Raw genomic sequence first — 22,627 nt, 5'->3', positions numbered from 1 at the left:
AGAAAGCAGCACAGAGCTCAAGAACTCCTATAAACACAGTGGCATAAATGGTAGCCAAAGACACAAGGGGGAGATAATTGGTAAGTACAGTTACTTTTCCTGCTGGGCCTTTTTCTGACAAAGTTACCTTCACATTCTGGGTTCCTCCTACCTCCTTTCACCATTCACCTTTACTTCACTTAGCAGCCCACCTTACGAGGCTAATACAATGCATGTGGAACACCTCAAATAGCTCATTTATTTTATTAGATTAAAGCACAAATGAAACTATCACTAGCATAAGAGTTACTTGAATAGTAAGGCTGCTGCTAAAATGGTGCTTGTAGACCATCCATTTAAATGGCCATCCATTGGGGCGCCTGGGGGGCGCAGTCGGTTAAGCGTCCGACTTCAGCCAGGTCACAATCTTGCGGTGCGTGAGTTCGAGCCCCGCGTCAGGCTCTGGGCTGATGGCTCAGAGCCTGGAGCCTGTTTCCGATTCTGTGTCTCCCCCTCTCTCTGCCCCTCCCCCGTTCATGCTCTGTCTCTCTCTGTCCCAAAAATAAACGTTGAAAAAAAAATTAAAAAAAAAAAATAAATGGCCATCCATTTAAAGTGGACTAAACACCCACCTTGTTCAGGCCCACCTCACAATAAACTGAAAAGGTACTGATGTTCAGAACACTGGTCAGATCTCCAGCTCCCAAGTATCTCCATCCCTGCCTTTTAATGTTCCAAAAATGCTACCATTGGTTAAGGTTCTGAGAGAATCAGAGGACAGAAGGAGGAGGCACACTCACATGGAAGAGAAGAAGCTTCACTTGCAATGTGGCAGAGTGGAGCTCCATCCTTATTGCAGATGCAGCAAATGTGCGTTTCCAGAAGTTTCTGAAAAGGCGAGCTATTAGCCATTGAGTCGAAAGTATTACAAATTCAATTGTTTTATAAGGTTTTGGGTCTAAGCTCACGTAAAATTTTAAGTACTTGGTAGAAAACATCATTCCAATAAAAAAAATTAGGCTTTTTATTTTAAAACAAGTTTACAGAGTGGGTCAATTCACTGGAGACATTATAACTGTTCTCACTGTGGAAGTCAAAGGTCTCCATTCCCACAGGAACTATTTTATCAACTTCAGAGGACCTCTGATGGCCTGGTATAATACTATAAAAGAGTTATCTTGATCTTTGGTAATGTTTATTGCCTCTTTCTACAACTCAAAGAATAGTTACATCCTAGCATAATGAAGACATTTTCCAAATCTCAAGTTGAATGTTTGGCCTTAAGGAAAGAATGAAGCCAAAGCAGTAAGAGAATTAAAAAGACAGCTATGCAGCAATATTTCTTACCACACAGTTCATTACTAGAACACTTTAAAATGGAAAAATCTATTGCTAACAGTGTGGTTTGTAGCGCTTAAACCACAGATAGGCAAACTTTGCTTTTGTCAATAGGTGGGATCATGAATTCTTTATTTTCAATGCCTTGGAAATTGTAGTTGAGAAAATGTGCTATGTATACAGCCACCCTACTGCCCACATCATAAGTCGAATATTTATAGACCTCCCAAGTGGATAATCGTAATTAAAAAATAAAAAAAGATCTACAGTCAAATAAATAAGGCTTGGAGAATCACAATATACATGAATATAATAAAGTTCTCAAATTCCTGAGTAAATATTCACACAATGAAAAACAAAATTATTTGACCTCCGAATCCCATTTAATATTACGTCAGAACACATTTGGAATATATTTGTAAGAATCCAATATTTGTAATCATCCCTGTCTCATAAAACCAGACATAAAGTCACTACGGTTATTAATATGGACTTCTGTTCATTCCACGAGTGTGTCAGGAATCCCTGGAAAGAGGTAGAATTAAGACCTGCAATCATTATTATATCAAGTTCTAGGACACAGACCTTAAAGTGCTGAACCAACTCCCCAGGCTCCTAAAGCTGGCTTACTTTGGGCACCATAGTGACTTACTATGGAGCCTCATTAATTCTTTCAGATAAATAGAATCCGTTTTCTTTTACTCTGTATTTTTTTTTTCTTTAGAGAGAGAGAAACCATTAGAGAGGAAGAGGGAAGGGACAGAGGGACAGAGAGAGAATCTCAAGCAGGCTCCATGCTCATCAAGGAGCCCAGAGCTCAACATGGGGCTTGATTCCATGACCCAGGTATCATGATCTGAGCCAAAAATCAAGAGTCTGACACTCAACCCACTGTACCAACCAAGTACCCCTCTTCTACTCCATTAAAATGAGTTAGTATAGGGGCGCCTGGGTGGCTCAGTCTGTTGAGCATCCAACTTCAGCTCAGGTCATGATCTCAAGGTCTGTGGGTTCAAGCCCTATGTCAGGCTCTGTGCTGACAGCTCAGAGCCTGGAGCCTGCTTCCAATCCTGTGTCTCCCTCTCTCTCTGCCTCTCCCCCTCTCACTTTGTCTCACTCTGTCTCTCAGAAATAAATGTAAAAAAAATTAAAAAATAAAATGAGTTAGTATAATACACTTGTGGGGTGTTGGGAAATTATCAAAATAATCAATGATGGTTGGTTAATTTGGGGCACAAGGCAAAGAAGCTGTGCCTCAAAGAGAATTAGGCTCCATCAGGGCTGGTAATGGGTACTCTCTGAAGGTCATCAGGCATCTTTCCTGAGAACCTGATGGAGAAAATACTATCAGTCATATTATCAGTCTTTTCTACTTAACTCCCAGACCAGAGCACCATCTTGAAAAAATGGCTGTGGAGGAAGATTAATATTCACTTCATAATCCACCTGTGATTTCTAAGGGCTTTTACTAAACCTTGTTTTAACACTATGTTTTAGTGGATGTAATTCTGTCTGTAATCCATCAGAAGATGTACAATAAGACAAACAAGACTAAGGTCCAAATCTGTATTTTCTAAGTGTTGAGAAACTCTGTAGTACTGAGAAAAGAGCCACCACAAAAATCACCAAGCAGAAAAAAAAAATGCTATAAATACATTTTACTCATGATTTTTTAAACTCATTTGTCAAACACAGCAGAATTCTTTTATATACTAATGGCCCTCTAAGGAAATACTCTCCTATAAATTTATTAAAATTATAAAATTCTAAAACTCACTACAGGAGAACATAAGAGGAAACGACTCACAGGAGGTACTTCCTCATCACAAAGGGGCTCAGCTTCCTTAAAAATATACTTTCTGTGTATGTTGGCACAGTCTTGAAAATAAAGAGCAGTACAATAACTTCAGTCATCAATCAGCTAGAACATTCCACTATCAGTGAGATCCACTTGGTGACAAATACTCTACTTACAGTTCTAGGGTTAGAGGTAACCATTTTTAAACCTTTATTTCAGTACATGGGAGAAAAAAGGTGCCCAATAATTATTTGTCTGTGTAACTTTAATGAATCCACACGGTCAATAACTTCCTAATAGGTAATTTTTTAAATTTGCAAATAAAGCTCAAGAAAATTTTACTATGGTCTTAATTTTATATTTAACATATGACTAGATGTCTAAAGTCAGAAAGCTTTCAAATTAGTAAATTTGCATCAAATTGGACAGAAAACTTACTACATAGTTAGAACTACACTAGACAAAGCTTACTACTACAGCTAAGAAACAAAATACCTTAAGGAAATTTTCCAGAAACACAGCAAACTATTTCAAATATTATAAAACATATTTGATGCAGGAGAAATTTTTACAAGTATTGGATGTATAAAGAGAAAATGAGCATAATAGTGATGGAAAACACGTTTATCTAACTTTACTAGTTTTTAACTTTTTTTCTACACTGCATGATATAAAATATATAAACGTATCATAAAACTAGAGGGTTGTTTTGAAATCCACAAAGGACAACACTCTGGCCTCATGTTTTGGACTTAATATCAATTTTATGACTTTCTATAAGCTCTGTTTTCTGAAACTGGGGGGGAAAAAAGCTTTATGTTTCAATTCATTCAAGTAACACCCGGTATAAAATGGACTGTTGGTAGTTTTTAAAGCCAATAACCTTCTTTCTTTCCTTGTGGTTCTTCTTGCATATAGCCCAATCTTGTTTCAGCTATCGTGAGCAGCCAAAAAAGCAATATGTTGGTGAGAACACTGCTGGGAACAGTAATTGAATGAATCAAGCCTGAATCCTTACCCAGTTCAGGTCCAGCAAATAGAGGACATTTAAGAATAACCGTTTCTCCTTTGTAGCTATATTAGCTGCAGTACTTTCTTTCAGCAACATATAAAAGTATTCTGAAGACAGTCTCTTGAATTTTCAAGCAGCATCTGGCTGAAAAAATGTTGCTAAGGATGACTGTTTTGGTTTTATTTTTTCTTCCTCTTTTTTGATTACAATTTTTATACAGGAATTGGACCACTTCATTCAAGCCTGTCTAAAGTATGGCAAGCAAGTCTTCACATACATGTTTGTTTCTGTCATTGGTAAGACTAAGAATAGAAATGATTCTAGTTTAGAGAATTCATAACTAAGTAAAACTCAAACTACAACCAAACTTTCAGTTTATAAATCCAATCTATATTCTCTAATAGGACCCGGGGACTCAATTCTCTATTGAGAACAACACTATATTGAAAATTTATACAATATGTGCAATGGGAAATGGTATGGTTTCCTTTTATATCCCATTCTAATTGATCTTCTTTATTAAAATGTATCTAATGTCTTACAAAAGGAAACCAAAGTGAATACATTCAAAATTCTGACAAATTATCCTTGCCATGAAAAATCCAGTATACTGTCCTGTCTATGAAGCTGCTCCTATACAAAAAGATTAATCTCAGTCATCTTAGAGACTAAGTAAGGAGGAAGAAGCTACATATTTCGTCTGGAGGAGAAATGAATAAACTGGACCACGCATGAGGTTTACGGGTAGGGTATATACCTCACTCCCTTCTGAGTTATACATATGAAGTTTAAGTTTGCCTAGGCACCAGGTACGGTACAATAAAAACACCTCTACAATTCTTAAACTAAAATTTTATTTTGGAAATTTCAAAAGTCAGTTAATATCAGTTCTAAGAGGAATTAAATCTATAAAAGACATTACCTTCCTGTTTTAATATAGAAATATTTGCTAAAAAAGAAAAGATCTGGTCCAGTGGGAAGAATTTTATTTCCTTTAAATAAGAAGTGTTGAAAAAATATTTCTAGGTTAAAGATATAGTTAATAGTTCCTTTAATGTATGATTACTCTTCAATCTCCAAGATTTCTTAGTTAATGCACCCCATAGTTGATATTGAAATGTACAGTCACCATATACATCATCCCACACATATCACTTAGCTTAGAGGACAAGATAAGCTAAGACATAAGTAGCTTTCCATTTATTTCTTTGCTTTCTATTGTGATAGGCTGAAAAGTTATGATCTTAACCAGATGACATGGTATAGCTACTGGCAGGTAAGAGACCATAGACTCAGGGTAAGCACAGAAGCCTGCTTCAGGATTTAGGTCTTCAGAAGGACAAACGCTCTCCCTGCCAGGTGCAGGAATAATCTACTCTTTAGCATGGGCATTCCTTATTGATTTTTAAAAGCACTATGTATACCAAGAAATTTAGATGTTTATCTGTTATTTGCACATGGCTTTATGTTTTTTTGCTGAACAAAATTTTATGGAAAGTATTTATGTGGTTAAGGTTTTGCAATTTTTTTAGTCTTCTGAATTCTGTGTCTAGAGGAGAAAGCCTTCTTCGCTAAAATAGTACATAGTTCTAACGTGTGTCCGTACTTGTTGCCTCCATCTTTACTACTGACCTAATTAAGACTCTCCCTTAAAAAAAAAAAAAAAAAAAAAAAAAAAAAAAAAAGAAAAGAAAAGAAAAATCATGGTGCCTGGGTGGCTCAATTGGTTAAGCATCCAAACTCTTGATTTCAGCTCAGGTAATGATCTCACAGTTTCATGAGTTTGAGCCATGCATCCGGCTCTGTGCTGACAGCTCAGAGCCTGCTTGGGATTCTCCCTATGTCTCTGCTCCTCCCCTGCACACACTCTCTCTCCAAATAAATAAATACACTTAAAAGAAGAAGATTCTCCTCCTCCCACCAGGAATTCACCAAGCCTTGCCTTTTATGCTCTAACAACAGTGAAAGGCTACAAGTTCCCTGGCTTTGTGGGGCCACCTCTAAACTATAGGACTTTATTCTTACCTTAACTTCACTCTACCTTAATTAAGAGCATCATTCCCTCCTCTCCACCAGTCTACTTGGCTGACCCTGCATTTCCTTAAAGATTCCACTAAAGTGTCATTTCCTCCACAAAGACTTTCTTACCCCTCAACAGTATTAGCCCTTACTCTGTATTACAGAATACCAAGTGCTTAGTAATCCACGGCATATCGGCCTCTCCCATGTGACTGTTAATTGCTTATCATACAGAACTGTTCCTTGGTCAATCTTGTATCTGAGCCCTTCACACAGTATCTGGGGCCAAAAAGGAGATTGAGAGATATTTGACAAATCAATGAATAAATTAACCTAATGACAAGTTCAAAGGATTACCGTAACAGCTTGGACAGAGCTTTAGACTTTCTGGGGCAATTGAGGTTACCAGTTCCAACCCCTAGAAGATCATTTTGAAAGCAAATTCCAGTTTCATATATCTATGGCTCTCATGCTTTCCCTTTATTCTAATTTTCTTCTGCAGTACTGTGCAAGAATTGGAGCTTGAATACATCAAGACTTCAATGGATCTCTCCTATTACTCTGAAAAAGACTGCTTTGTGCTTTATGCTTACATATAAAAACTGCTTTCCCCCACCCCTCCTCACGAAGGTTCCAAAAGCACTTCTAGAAAAACCTAGATAAACTCAATTTATCAAAGATACCAAAGGGAGTTTTACCATACTAAAAGCACAAGTGAAGATTTCTTAAGCATATACTATTGGAGGAATTATATCAGAAATATAAGGCATTTTAGAAAAGTGTTCTTCTAGAAATACATATTTTTATATATCCAAAATAATTTTTAAGACCAAAAAGAACATAGTGTCTTCTAGTGCAGTGACTCTGACTTACATTATAGTGTTTAACCTTTCTTCCTGGCTTCATTATCTGTACCTCTAAGTCTCTAAGAAATAATTTCACCCTAAATGCACATGTCATAGAACTAATAAAAATAGTATTATTGGCAGACACTTACCTAGGACCTGACATACACCCAAAATTGTACATATGCACAACACGCATGACACACACATATTAAACTTCAAAAACCAACTTTATAAGGTAAGTACCATTATTGTCTCCCCCCCCCCCCCCCCCCCAAATCGAAGAGAAAAGGAGACACACAGTGTTTAAGTATCTTGTTTCGGGGCACATGGCTGAAAACTGGCAGAGGCAGGATATGAAGCCAGGCACGCAGGCTCAGGGCCCACTAACCCCCACCCCTCAAACTCTTGCGTTCATTGATCCAAGTGTGTGAATTAGAAACACGGACAGATCCACTACCTTAATTATGTAAATTTGTTATTCATAAGAATTTGACAGTTTAATGAAGCTGGACCACAGGCAGATGTATCTGTAAAATGGAATTCTTAGGTTTCATGATGTTGGGGGGATAAAAAGAAAGTATGTCTAAGTTTCCCGCACAAGTGCCGGGTGCACATTAAGTGGTTAGTAAACATTAAAACCCTTTTACCCTCTGGCTATCCCTCAGAAACCTCAAATTTTAAGTGTCACAAAACCAATCTCCAGATCCTTGCTGCTCCTTCCACACGTCTTGATGCCATGAGGAATTAACACATGCCTAGGAACCTCAGTATAGTCCTCTACTGTTCTTTCTCTTACCACATCAAATCTATCATCTGTTCTAGAACTTAAGTATTTCTCAAATCTGCCTCCTCCTCTGTCCTCCAACCTCCACATCACTGCCATCGTACCATGGGCTCTCATTCACTTTCACCTAAGTTATAATAGTTCCCAAGCTGGTATCTCTGCCTGTGGTCCTTCTACTTCCCAGCTCATCCGTGGCTACCTCAGTTATTGACTTCCTAAAACACAAGTCTGAATCCAGTCATGCTGGTGACTAATGACCTTCATTGCTTCTACACCTGCAACAGGGTGAAGTCTTTCAAACACTCATCTGGTTTCATCCAGAGCCTTACCAAAGGTAGCTCTCCCAGTACTCCCATTTTCCATGCTCAAAGCAACATCCAACATTCCCAGTACGATGTGCTGGATTGTTTCCCAGTCCTTTGCACATGCTCTTCCTCTCAACTTAAAAGGCTATTGAAATTTCAGATTTAGAGGACATATTTTAAATAGATAAACTGATGAACAACAGATTTGTTCACTCCAGATATCCAATCGTTCTCCAAACACAGTCTCTCACACTTCAGATCTTATATCCTCTAAGAAGAAGGGAGTCTAAATATATATAGCATCAGGCTGGGAATTAAATCTCCCAAGTGAGCAGGATATCAGACTAGAAGCAAGGCACTGCACTAACAATCTATAAAGATACATGAGAAGACAGAAGTCTATAATGGCAATATACATCAAAGCTTTAGAAACAGCACTTTTGGGGTGCCTGGGTGGCTCAGTGGGTTAAGCATCCGACTTCAGCTCAGGTCATGAGGTCATGGTTTGTCAGTTCAATCCCCCCATCAGGCTCTGTGCTGACATAGCAAATCCTGTTTCAGATCCTCTATCTTCCTCTCTTTCTGCCCCTCCCCCACTTGCTCTCTCTCCTGCTCTCAAAAATAAACATTAAAAATAAAAAAAGAGAAATGTCACTTTTCCCAAACCACATTTTTACTAATGGTAACACTCGATGGATACTGATTAGAAACCAAGGCCTTCAATATATTCCATAAACCGCACCAGAATATAGAAGGTCCAAAAACCATTAGAAAAAAATATTCTGAGTGACTCCAGCCAAGCATCACTAATTATGGGATGCAGGGGATAAATTTGCTATAAAAAAAGGACCTGGTTCAACTGAATTAGAATTCTAACCCATTCACCCCAGAACCTTGTCCTCCTCTCAGCTACTCCCCCCATCCCATTGTTTACTTTCAAAGCCACACAGAACCAAAACTCTCAGTATACATTGCAACAGTAGGCAGAACTATACATTTTATGTGCTGCAGAAGGAACTGTGAAAATAAGGAAACCTCATTTAAAATGTAGTCGGGAAGCGCCGAAGACGGAACTCTAAAGTACCACTCATTGCAGCCAACATAACAGGCAGGCAAAAGGAAGATAAGCATTTGGACAAGGAAAGGCACTTTTCACTTCAGAAAGTATCTCCTGCCTTTAAAAAAAGGAAGAACCCTCCCAGCCCAGCAACCATGCACTAACCACCACCTGCAGCCAATGAGAAGCCGCCGCCACCTCCAACCCTTGTTCTTCTCCAATGAGCTCCTGTTCAGAACAACCTTCTCCAATTTCCTCCTACAACTTTTAAACAAAAGTTGACTTTCCCTTTGAATTTGCAGAGGATTACCCATAGCTGGCTAACCTGAATTGCAATTCCTCTGCTATTCCCAAATAAACTCACTTTCTTAAATAAAATTGTTCTTTGCTCTGTTTAAAGTTAACAGAATGTCAAACCACACAAAAAGTATTAGAAGCAAAAAGAGAAGCACCAGTAACTTACCTTTTCTTCGACAGAGGATGCCGGTGGGCCGGTGCCTGGTCCTGGTGGTGGAGTGTGGTGTTGCCCAGAAGGCCAACAGGGTGCAGCTGGAGTCCACAGGGTGTGTGGCGAGGAGTAAGTGCAGGTCTGAGGCAGGTCCAAGTAGAGGAGCGGAGCAGAGAGGAGTTGAAATGCTCTGAGCATCAGGAGCAGCTCAGAGAATAGCTGGAATCAGAGTGGAGAGATGGAAGATCTGACCACCCTTCTTAAAGGAAGTCCGATCTCACGGGAATCTTGAGAATTCTACAGGTGCTGGCTTGGGAGTCCGGGGATGAGAAACACCTGTGTGCCCCAGGGGCTTAGAGACTCCTTTTCCCAGACTCATTTTAAAGAAGTCTGGCTCAGGCCACCTGGCAAGGCAATTCCAGTTCTTGTTGATGCTTCCCACCATGCCCCAAAGTCAAAGTGCTGCCTTGTCCCCCGCATCCAGCCAGCTGTGGGGGCCCTGGCTCTGGCCAAAATTTTGTGCTGGGGCAGGAACGCCCTAGGCCAGAATGGGGGCAGTAGACTACAAGTGCACAGGACACAAAGTCTATCATCCTGGTAGGAGGCGTCCTGTCACAGCAGTGACACGAAATTCTGATATGGGCTATGGGGCAATCCAATGTCTGCTGAGTTCCAGAGCCACAGCAACCAGCATGCGCCATTCTGTTATCCTCCTTGGGCCTGTTGTTCCTCCCAGCAGCAGTGAGCTATTCTAGAATTGTCCCAGGACACCATGGCTGTCTGCTCCTGGAGCCATCCCCTTTAGGAATCACCTCAGGGCATTAGTCTCTCTTTCTGACTTCCCTTGACTGCCAGCAGCCTGCGAAGGGGGTGCAAGCCTCTTCATCCAAGCCCTTCCATCAGGTAATGTTCTCCTCTTTTGAACACTAAGGAGGATGCTTGCTCCCCAGAGGCAGGGCCTGGCCGGTGGGTGGAGTGTGGTGTTTCCCAGGAAGGCAAATAGGAAGCACCTGGAGACCACAAGGTATGCTTAGTGGCTCTGGGTGTGTGGGGGGCTGCAGGACAGGGCAGGGAGTAAGGGCAGGTCCAGGTGGAAGATCAGGGAGATGATGGGCTAGGATGCTCTGAGCAGCAGGGGCAGCTTTTACATCCCACACTTATAATGGAAGACTGCCAGTGGAATACTACTCAACAACACGAAGCTACCAAAAGCTGAAAGCTGAAATGGGCCCTCCCACAGAGCCTCAGTGGATGTGTGTCCATGCTGGGTGGAGCCTAAGGACTGAGAACACAAAAATGCCTTTCAGGGCTAGATGCCCTGAAGTGGACACTGACAAAGGTTAGGACACTACTTCCGTCACCTATCCACCTGCTGGAAAATAAAAAATTTCTCTTCCAGAGTGAGTAGATACGGCAAAGGTCATGAGATTTCTGAAAAGATGTCTACAATCAAGGAACAGGAGCCATTGTTTTGACGGCTTAGATGAAAAACATCACTGAAAAAGGTGTTCTCCAAAAGACAGAAAAAAAATTTGGAAGATGCTCAAGAGTACATGGTCTGTATGTAACAAAAAGGGATGGCCCATCATGACAGCATAAATACAAAATTATCTGTCTATACTTAGAAAAACATCTCAAAAAATCTCAACCACAAAACATAATTAAAGCCCACCAAGATGGCTAAGAAAGCAGAGGAGCCACCACAGATTACCAAGTGAGTTCTATGGAGGAAAATTTGGGGAGACCCTCTCAGAAAGTAAAGACAAAGAACAAAGATAATAAAATGAATGAGAACTGGACATACATAGGAACTGAGAGAGCTAACCTAATAAATATAGAGGATCTCAAAGAAAAAGCAAGAAAAATAGAAACAGAATCAAAGATATACAAAATAACTTTTCTGGGCTTAAAAAAAATACCCAAGGCTGCAAACCAAAACATTTCACCAAATCATAGGCAAAAATAATGGAAAAAACACATAGACACAAAAACTCCATGGCAGTGAAACACACCAATTAAAAATCAAAATCCTGATCTTGGGTTTTAAACAAAATAAAGCTATATGTTTCTTACAACAAATAAAACAAACTGACAGAAAATTGGAAAATTTTTTAAATGAACACAAACACTTCAGACAAAAGCATACTGAGAGAAACTAGAATGATCATATTAAAGAATGATAATATTTTACAAAATATTACCTGTTCTTTCATAAATCATGTCCCCTATCATATGAAGTGTAATTGCGCATGGAAATAGAGCAAAGTTAAAACCTATGTCAAAGAAGTCAGTGATCAGCTTGGAAGGCACGTCAAAAAAACTGGTCCGAGGAGACAGTTGCTGCTAATTCTTCCCCTACCATCACTCACACAAGCAGAATAAAAGGGTCGCACACAGGGCTTCTTTCTGGACCAACCTGTGAGACAAAATCTCAAATGGGGAAAATTCCCTTTTACAATCCAGACACACCTTGAGGAGGAGTAGGGCAAAAGGGAGAAAATCTAAAACACTAACCTTTTAAGCCAAAAGACATTGCAGTATTAAAAACGCTAATTAAGTTATTACCTAAGAATGATTTTATCAGATTAGGTTAAGTTTAGTTATCTGTATGCACTCTGTGTGTGTGTACACGTGCGCATACCTGGAAGAGAAAGAGAGTTTTCAGTGTGTAAATTCTATCGGAGGAGTCTACACTGTTTTTGAGCATTACAAACCGGAGTATAGTACGTAATCTTAAAGAACAGAGATTCTGGAGCCAGACTGCCTGGTTTGGGATCAAATTTAATCTCTCTGTGTCACTGTACCTTCATATATCAAATAGAATAACAATAATAATACCTATTACATGGAGTTGTGGTCATGACTAAAAGGTTATATGCATGTAAAGTGCTTAATGTTTGTTAGGTGTGTTTTTTGAATAAACATGTGGCTCTGTTATGTTAATATCCAGGAAACAAATGTATTCCTCAAGATTCTTTAGTTTGATTCTTGGAAATAATTTATAAATTAGACTAGCAGAGGCAAAAGGAAGATTTGGCTCACCTGACAGAGCCACAAGAACACAACCCACAGAAGCATGAATAATGCAATAAATGTAAGGACAAATTGGAACCAGGGTTTTAAGCCCCACAAGAGTTCTCCCTCTTCACCCCTCCTACTTAGTTTATCCTTCCAGGTTAGCAACTACTTAAAACAAGTTCCCATGCCTAAACCAGTCACTATGATCCATGTAAAGATGGTAGCTCTTAATTGAAATCACATGGATAAAAATGATTAAATTTATCCAGTGTTTACTTTGTGGCTGGCACTCTCCCAAGCATTTTACATATGTTAATTCATTTATTGCTCACAGTAATCCAATGAGATGGATTGTAGAAAAAGAAACAGGGGCACCTGGGTAACTCAGTCAGTTAACGCACCTGACCCTTGACTTCGGCTAGGGTCATGATCTCACGCTTTGTGATCCAAGCCCTGCATAGGGCTCTGTGCTGGCAGTGCAGAGCCTGCTTGGGATTCTCTCTCCCTCCTCTGCTGGCACACTCTCACTCTCACTCAAAATAAATAAGTAAAATTTTAAAAAAGAGACAGAGAGAGAAGAAACAGACAAGAAGAAACAGACCAGAAGAAACAGACCCAAGGCCACACACCTACTTATCAGTGACGCTAAAATTTTAAACCAGTCAATCCACATGTCAACACATTCAGAATCTAAGCTGTGCCTCACCTCAGATACTATAGAGATATGAGAGAAATACACAAATATCAATAATATCCCTAGGTTATAATATTGTGGGTAGATTTTAAATTTTTCTCCATATTCCCAATCTACTTAAATATACATTATTATTTTAAAATCAGATAAAACCAATAAAATTTTATTTTCAATATTCAGACTCCAAGATTACAAAAAAAGGAAATGTATTTGGCTTTATTAAAACACCAAATTACAAAAAAGTAATCAACCTATTAGAGTGAAGAGAAGAAAATTGACAGAAATCAAGAGATAGAAATATACTTACAGATGAAACAGGTTAAAGGAAATTATAATCCACAGGTGGTATGAAGCAACTGCAATGGAAGAGGGAGTCATTCTACCCATCAGAGTCTAGGAAAATCTCTGAGCTCAGACTCTCTAGGGACAAAGGAAGAACAGCTGAAAACAAGGGGAATTCCTTCAAACTCTGCACACAGAATAACTGCATTACTCAATCCACTACCAACTTGCCTGATTATGGAGAACAGAGAATAGCCCACCATTTATTCAAAGAGAAAAGTAATTTTTAGACTCTACTCCAAAAAGAATAAAGTACATTTCCTTGAAACCAAAAATTCCAGTATGGGTAGTGTTCAAGTATTGGTGCCTAGTCCTACTATGATATCTTCCCTAAAGAGAACAAACATGCTAAAAATATCTAGGGTAACCACTTTGAGAAAAGAAATGGACATGGTCGCTAAATTGATCCAAGGGGCGCCTGAGTGGCTCAGTCAGTTAAGCGGCCGACTTCGGCCCAGGTCATGATCTCGCGGTCCGTGAGTTCAAGCCCCGTGTCAGGCTCTGTGCTGACAGCTTGGAGCCTGGAGCCTGTTTCGGATTCTGTGTCTCCCTCTCTCTGACCCTCCCCTGTTCATGCTCTGTCTCTCCCTGTCTCAAAAATAAATAAACGTTAAAAAAAATTTTTAAATTGATCCAAGATGAAATAGAAAATCTGATTGGCCTTATAAACATTAAATAATCTATCTAAATAGCCAAAATCCTTTCTATAATTAGAGAAGAATAAAAAGAAAAAACAGTTTCAAAACAAATAAAGAAATGAAATAAAAATATATAGTGGGGAAATGTAAATTAAAAAGTGGGAAAAATAGAAAGCACAAAATAAGAGGGTAAAAAGGAATCCAAATATTTAATAATTACAGCAACTATAAAGGGACTAAAATTTCCAATTAAAGGCCTGAGACTTTTTTTTTCAATTTTTATTTTAGACAATTCAGCCAAAAGCTGTTTATAAAAGACATACTTAATATAAGAATATAGGAAAGCAGAATATAAGAAACATTCATATATGTGAATCAAAAGAAAGCTGAAATAGCATAATTAAAATCAAATATAAGAACTGTAAGGCAAATAACATTACTATAAATTAAAAGGACTAGTATCCTCTTATTTTTAAGAAGTTAAATTCACTAAGAAGTCATCATAATTCTAAAGTTAATGAACAAAATAAAAATTTCAAACAATTTTCATTATTCATGAATTCTATGTTTGCAAATTTACCTACAGGCAAACCTAATTTGTAATCCCAAAAGCAATACAGTACTTTTGTGGTCATCTACAGACATGCGTGGAGAGAAAAAAATTTGAGTAGCCCCAAATGCACATTTCCAACTAAAGATGAACAAGGTGATAGTCTTACCTAAAAGTTTCAGTTTTCATACAGTAAGCAGGTGTCTTTTTCATGAACTGTTTAATGCCTTATTTTTAGCATTTTTGTGCTTTTTTTTTTTGGTGATTTTCCTGCTTAACATGGCCCCCATGTGTACTACTATAGTTTCGTAGTTTCCATAAGCACTAGAAGAGTGTGATTTGCTCACAGAGGAAACATATGTGTTAGATGAGCTTTGTCCAGGCATGAATTACAGCACTGTTGGTGTGAATTCAATGTTAATGAGTCAACAGTATGTATTAAATAAAGTATCTTTAAACAGAAACATACATAAAACAAAATTATGTATTGGTCAGTTGACAAAAATAGTGTTATCAGAGGCTCACAGGAACCTAACCTTGTATTTCCCCTAGGAGTAATGGTTCAATATTCACTATTTCAGTATTCATGGTAATTTTATACAATGTAATTATCAAAAACAGTGGGAACTGACTACATATAAAGCAAAAACTGACAGAATTACAAGTAGAAAATGATAAATTCACTATCAAAATGAAAGATTTAATATACTTCTTCCAGTATCCGGAAGATCAAACATATAAAAATAAGTCAGTAGGAATAAAGAAAATTTTAACAACACAATTAACATATTTTATCTACAGACAAATCAACACCAAGCCACTCTGATAGGATGTGATGATAAGAATGCAGTGTCACTTCTGTGCTATTCCTATAAAGATGTATATCTGGTTTTAATCATGAGGAAGCATCTGACAGGACCGAACTGAGATATACTCTACAAAATAATGAGCCTGCATTCTTCAAAACTGTCAAGGTCAGGAAAGAAAAAGACTGAGGAAATATTGTAAATTAAAAAAGACTAATAGACATGCTGGTAAAGGCAATGCATGATCCTGAGTTAGAACTTATAAAATCATATAAAATATAGCTATAATAGACATTATTGACAGAACTGACAAAATTTTAAATATAGATGTTAGACTATAGATAATATTGGGGAAATTGATAATCTTTTATTATGGACTATGGATTAGACAATAGCATAGCATCAATGTTAAATTTCCTGATAATAATGGCGCTGTGGTTATATAAGAAATTATTATTAATTTTTTAAGTAATATACACTGAAGTATTTAGGAGTCATGAGTATGATGTCCACAACTTACTCCCAAATGGTTTAAAGTGAAATATAATAGAGAAAGAGGAGAGAGAGAGAGAGACAGAGAGAGAGAGGAAATCCTGAAGTAAATGAGACAAGAATAAGTAAATGGTGAACCCCAGTAAAGCATATACAGGAATTCTTTGTACTACTCTTGAAACTTTTCTAAGGTTAAAATTAAACATGTACTGTTTAAATGTTTTGCTGTTGTAAATAACAAATTAATTAATTAATTAATTAAAACCTGAAGTCCAGAAATGAGGCTAGAATAATTGGAAAAGTGTGTTACCAGATGTTGTATAAAAATAGTTTCCACTCCTAGTAAGCAAATTGATTAATGAAAGATCACTGTAAAGTTAGTAATGAAGACCAAAATAAAGCATATGAAGAACAGCAACAAGGAGTATGGAACAGACAAAACGCAGGTTAGAAATGGATATTAGGGAGAATGATCAAGTGCTAGTGGTGGCCATCAGGCTTTGGTAAAGAAGTTTTTGTTCATTCAAAGCAATTAACTGAGTACCCCCATTTATCAGGTACTGCAGCCAGGCACTGCAGATACTAGAAATCACACATACACTTGAGAGAGTATCTTGACATCAGATGAGCAGTTTTCCAAGGCAGACAGACAAGAGCAAGGCAGAAAGCAAAGCCCCATTTGGAGAGCATTATTAAGAGGAATGGCTCAATATGCACTATTTCAGTACTCATGGTAAATTGATAGAACACAATTATCAAGACGGATGAGAACTGACTGTATATAAGGGAAAAACTAACACAACTACAAGTAGAAACTGAATAATCTATTATTAAATATAGGGCTTAGATCCAAGGAAGCCTAAATGGAAGCCTAGTTATAAAAATCAAGACATGCAAGATAGGTTACCTTAAAAATAAAGTGCTTTTGTGAAAGGGCTTAAGTGTGAATAACAGGGGTCAGCCAGAATAAATGGATCAGTTGGTAACGCCTGTTTGGAAGGGCAAGGATCACAGTTTCCCTGATATTAGGGAATAATCAGAAAGCGGATGTATAATAATAATCCAATAAGTTAAATTAAATAAAATTTAGCACATAGTGAGTTTAACACTCAGCTCAAGGCTTAACACAGTTGTGACATTATTCCTCAAAATCATCCTCCCACCTAATTCGGTTCTTTTCACCCCGTACACAATCCCAAAGACACAGGATCAGAGTATGCACTACATTATGAAAAACATTGGCATGTATATTTATCTCCTCACCTAATATTCTCAGGGCAAACTTATTTCTTGTTCAGCTCTCCTTTCCAACATCATGTGCAGTGCTGGGCACAGAATAAGTTCTAAATTAATGTTTGGTGAATGAATGAATGAATGAACGAACAAATGAATGAATATTAATTTAAAAGGCATCAAAATTACAGCAGCAGTTACAAAAGAGAAAAGGGAAAGTAAGAAAGAAACAACCACACACACCATTATCTGCTAGTGTGCATTTTTAAATAAAATGATAAAAAGTTTTAAATGGTGAGAGTCCAGAAGAAAAATGCATTAGATATGAGTGATGTTTTCCCTTTGTGGCAAGATCCTTCATCTTCTTCCCTCACTTTAAAACATCTCACAAAAGAATTGAAATCCAAAAAGCCATGTTTTTTGGAAAAGATGAGAGTTCCTTTAGCAAAGAAACTTCTTTAGCGCATTAATATTAAGCTCATGGTTGAATATATAATGTAATTCCCTTTGATGGTAGCCACAAATTGGTTACCACTCTTGGTATCTTGAATGTGACATAAATAGCCACAATCCTTTCAGCTGAAATAAAACTTAGATCTAAAATTTCAGAACTGAAATTGACTAAATATGGACAGAGTCCAAGATCTTGCAGCTTGGCTTACTCCCTCTGGAAAGATCATCATCACTTGTTATTTTGGCATTGTGTTCAACATGCTTTCATCTCCAGAAGCCCTGAATTCTTTGCTACAGACCAAATATTCAGTTTTGATTCTCCTTGCTTCCTTACACAGATTTAAAAACCCAACTGACTTATGATGAAGTAGTAGCCTAATTTTGGAGACAAGTTCTCAGAATGACCAGAATACAGAATACTTTGCCCAATGCCAACATTGAGGATCAGAGTAGGGTAGCAGAGACATGAGAACTGGAAGCATGAAGAAATTTTTAATCTGTATTTGTTCTCTTTTCTATCATTTATTGTCCAACATGGGAGTCATTTCTTGCTTGAAGAAACAAAAATCTATTTCAAATACTTCCATCCTCTTATGCAGAATCATGCAATCTTACAGTTGGATATGACTTTTAAGCAATGTTCTTCCAACTTTTGCCACAGCATCATGGTTTACACTGAACAGTTTAGAGGGGGGTGGAGATAGCATTTCCCCCACCACCAGAAATATGGTGGAAAGAGCTCCAGCCAGTTGTCTCCAGCCTTAATCAGCTCATTCTTTTGCGCCTAGATGTAGAAGAGGCTGGGATCCACTACCTTGGAGATCACATAGTCTAACTTACTCACAAAGAAATGCTTGTTACAACGATTCTGGCACAGGATTATTTGCGGTCTGTTTGCATGATTTCCATGACAGATTTCTCAATACTTCATGAAACAACTCTTTCTGAAAGATCTTCCAGAGAAAGAGGTTAAAAAATCTCCATCTAACTTCTGTAAATTGATGCAAATCTTGGCATTTGGACCTATAGTGGATACAACTACACATGATAGTTTTGAATCTCAGATGGCAAATATTGTATTTTTTTAGTTATTCTTTAGGATATACATTTTTAATTCTCTCAAATGTTTCTAAAATGACAAGCCTCAAGAACCTTTCACAATTTAGCAATGATCTCATTTACATGAAAATGTTTCTTTTTAAAATGCAGGGTCTAATACCTGAATACAAGATGTAATTAGATCAAAGCTTATTAAAATGTGTCTATTATTTCCTCAATTTTTATTTAATCAAGAAGAGAAAGGGAAGTTTTCTTCTTTTTTTCTTAGAAACTTCATAATTTTTGTTTGCATTTACCTTATGGTCAACGAAAAATCTCAAGATATTTTATGTGAACGACTATCGAATCCAGTCATAAATCTTTCATTGTGTACTTATTTTTTTTTAATTAATGAGCTTTATATTTTGTACATCTTTTAGCTTCACAGAAAAATTGAGCAGAAAGTACAACATTCCCATATGCCCTCTCTCTAAACGCACAAACAGCTTCCCATACCAGATATTCCACACCAGAGTGGTAGATTTGTTACAGTGACGCACCTACATCAACCCCTTAACCCCCAAAGTCCATAGTTTATGTTAGGGTTCACTCTTGATGTTTGACAGATGTATTATGACGTGTATCCACCATGACAGTATTATATGAAATCATTTCACTGACCTAAAAATCCTCTGTGCTCTACCTAATCACCCCTCCGGCAACCACTAATCTGTTTTATTGTCTCCATAGTTTTACCTTTGCCGGAATGCCAGGCAGTTGCAATCATACAGTATGCAGACTTTGCAGGTTGGATTCTTTCACTTAGGAGTCTGCATGAGAAGGACACCTGTTGGGATGAGCACTGGGTGTTGTATGGAAACCAATTCGACAATAAATTTCATAAAAAATAAAAAAAAATAGAAATAAATAAATAAATAAATAAATACATAAAAAAATACATAAATAAATAAATAAATATGTATTTATTTTTTTCTCATGACCAAGTAGATTTATTTCAGGGATGTAAGACTGATTCAATGTTTGAAAAATCACTGGAACCTACCATATTAACAGGCTAAGAACCAAAATTCACATGATCATATCTATCAGTACATAAAAGCATTTGACAAAATTCAATGCTCATTCATGATAAAAACCCCAAGAAAAATTGGAATAGAGGAGATCTTCCACAACTTAATAAAGAACATGTTAACAAAACAACCTTAAGCTAACATACTTAATAGTAAAAAACTGACCTCTTTACCCAAAGACTGGTAGAAGACAAGGACGTCCTTTCTTGCCACTTCTTTTCAGCACTTTACTGGAGCTTTTAACCAGGGAAATTACCCAACTTAACTTCTTCCACCAGTTTTACTGACATATGTTAACAAATAAACTTGTATGTATTTAAGGTGTACAACATGATGATTTCACATTGTGATGTGTATACATTATGAAATGATTACCACAATCAAGTTAAATAACACATCCCTCGCATAGCTACACTAGTGTGTGTGGAGGTGAGGTGAGGGAAGAACACTTAAGATCTAGTCTCTCAGCAAATTTCAAGTATACAATGTAGTGCTACCAACTATAATCATCATATGTGCATTAGGTCTTCATAACTTATTCACCTTATAATTGAAAGTTTATATACCCTTTGACCAACATCATCCCATTTCCCCATCCCCCAGCCCCGGGCAACCACCATTCTACTCTCTATTTCTATGATTTTGATGGGGTATTTTTGTTTTCTTTTATTTATTTATTTATTTATTTATTTATGTATTTATTTATTTATTTCTATTTTTTTTTATTTTTTATGAAATTTATTGTCAAATTGGTTTCCATACAACACCCAGTGCTCATCCCAACAGGTGTCCTCCTCAATGCCCATCACTCACTTTCTCCTCCCCCCCCACCCCGCATCAACCCTCAGTTTATTCTCAGTATTTAAGAGTCTCTTATGGTTTGCTTACTTCCCTCTCTGTAACATTTTCCCCCCTTCTCCTCCCCCTGGTCTTCTGTTGAGTTTCTCAGGATCGACATATGAGTGAAAACATATGGCATCTGTCTTTCTCTGCCTGACTTATTTCACTTAGCATAATACTCTCCAGTTCCATCCATGTTGCTACAAATGGCCAGATTTCATTCTTTCTCATTGCCAAGTAGTATTCCATTGTATATATAAACCACATCTTCTTTATCCATTCGTCAGTTGATGGACATTTAGGCTCTTTCCATAATTTGGCTATTGTTGAAAGTGCTGCTATAAACATTGGGGTACAAGTGCCCCTATGCATCAGCTCTCCTGTATCCCTTGGGTAAATTCCTAGCAGTGCTAATGCTGGGTCATAGGGTGGATCTATTTTTAATTTTTTGAGGAACCTCCACACTGTTTTCCAGAGTGGCTGTACCAGTTTGCATTCCCAGCAACAGTGCAAGAGGGTTCCCGTTTCTCCACATCCTTGCCAGCATCTATAGTCTCCTGATTTGTTCATTTTACCCAGTCTGACCAGTGTGAGGTGGTATCTCAGTGTGGTTTTGATTTGTATTTCCCTGATGAGGAGTGACATTGAGCATCTTTCCATGTGCCTGTTGGCCATCTGTATGTCTTCTTTAGATAAGTGTCCATTCATGTCTTCTGCCCATTTCTTCACTAGATTATTTGTTTTTCGAGTGTGGAGTTTGGTGAGTTCTTTATAGATTTTGGATACCAGCCCTTTATCCGATATGTCATTTGCGAATATCTTTTCCCATTCCGTTGGTTGCCTTTTAGTTTTGTTGATTGTTTCCTTTGCAATGAAGAAGAGTTTGACGTTTTTAAAACTCATCTTATTAAATATAAATACAGTGATATTCATTTTTCAATTACATATTACATATTTAATTACATTTACTTCTCATCTGAAAATAAAATTTTTATCCCTGTTTTATAAACAGTTAATTTTAATGGTTGATAACCATTTAATTTTGAACATGCCCTTTATGTAGTTCATCTGTGAAGTGATTAAACTGCAAAGGGTTGCAAAACATGTCATACCAGATAGGACACTATCATATGGCATACCACTAGGACCTTCTCTTCAACTTGGCATCTCACCACTGAAATATCACCAAAGTATTTCTTATCTGTAATCCTTCTCCTTATCTCTTTCTTTATTGTAGTATAATCAAAAACAAAGTCATACAAAGCCATACTCAGTTTATTAGTTAAGTAATGCTAGCTCACTGTAACAAACCAACCTAAAAACAGGTCAACTACGTTAAAATTTTATTTCTTCCTCCTATAAAGACTAAAATGTATTCCTGATTTACTATAACTGTCCTTCAAGCAGTAATTCAGGGACAGAGACTCCTATCTTATGGCTCCACAATCTTCAATATGTGCCTTCAAAAGTTGTCATGCTCCCCTGTATGAAGATGTTGAGAAATATAAAAAAGCAAGTGAAGAAGGCATACTATATTGTTAAAAATCCTGGCCTAAAAAGTGAACCATAAAATTGATGAAAGTAATTGCTAACTGGGAAACCACATCCCAGTGACAACTCCACATTATGGAAGAAGGGACACAATTTAGAAGGAGACTACTATGTTTCTTTAAAACAGTCCACCCTTTTGGCCATCTTTTTCTTCAAGTCAGTCTCTCCCTAAGAGAGACCATCCAAAGTCCATCCAGAAACCATCCACATCAAAGTTTAAAACATCCCAGGAAAATGCAACTGTCCTCACCAAGTCCAAATGTACCTCCTTATGGTCCTATAAGTTAATAAAT

Source organism: Lynx canadensis, chromosome C1 (genome assembly GCF_007474595.2).
Source record: "Lynx canadensis isolate LIC74 chromosome C1, mLynCan4.pri.v2, whole genome shotgun sequence".
NCBI lineage: Eukaryota > Metazoa > Chordata > Mammalia > Carnivora > Felidae > Lynx > Lynx canadensis.
Note: the sequence above shows the minus strand (reverse complement) of the source record.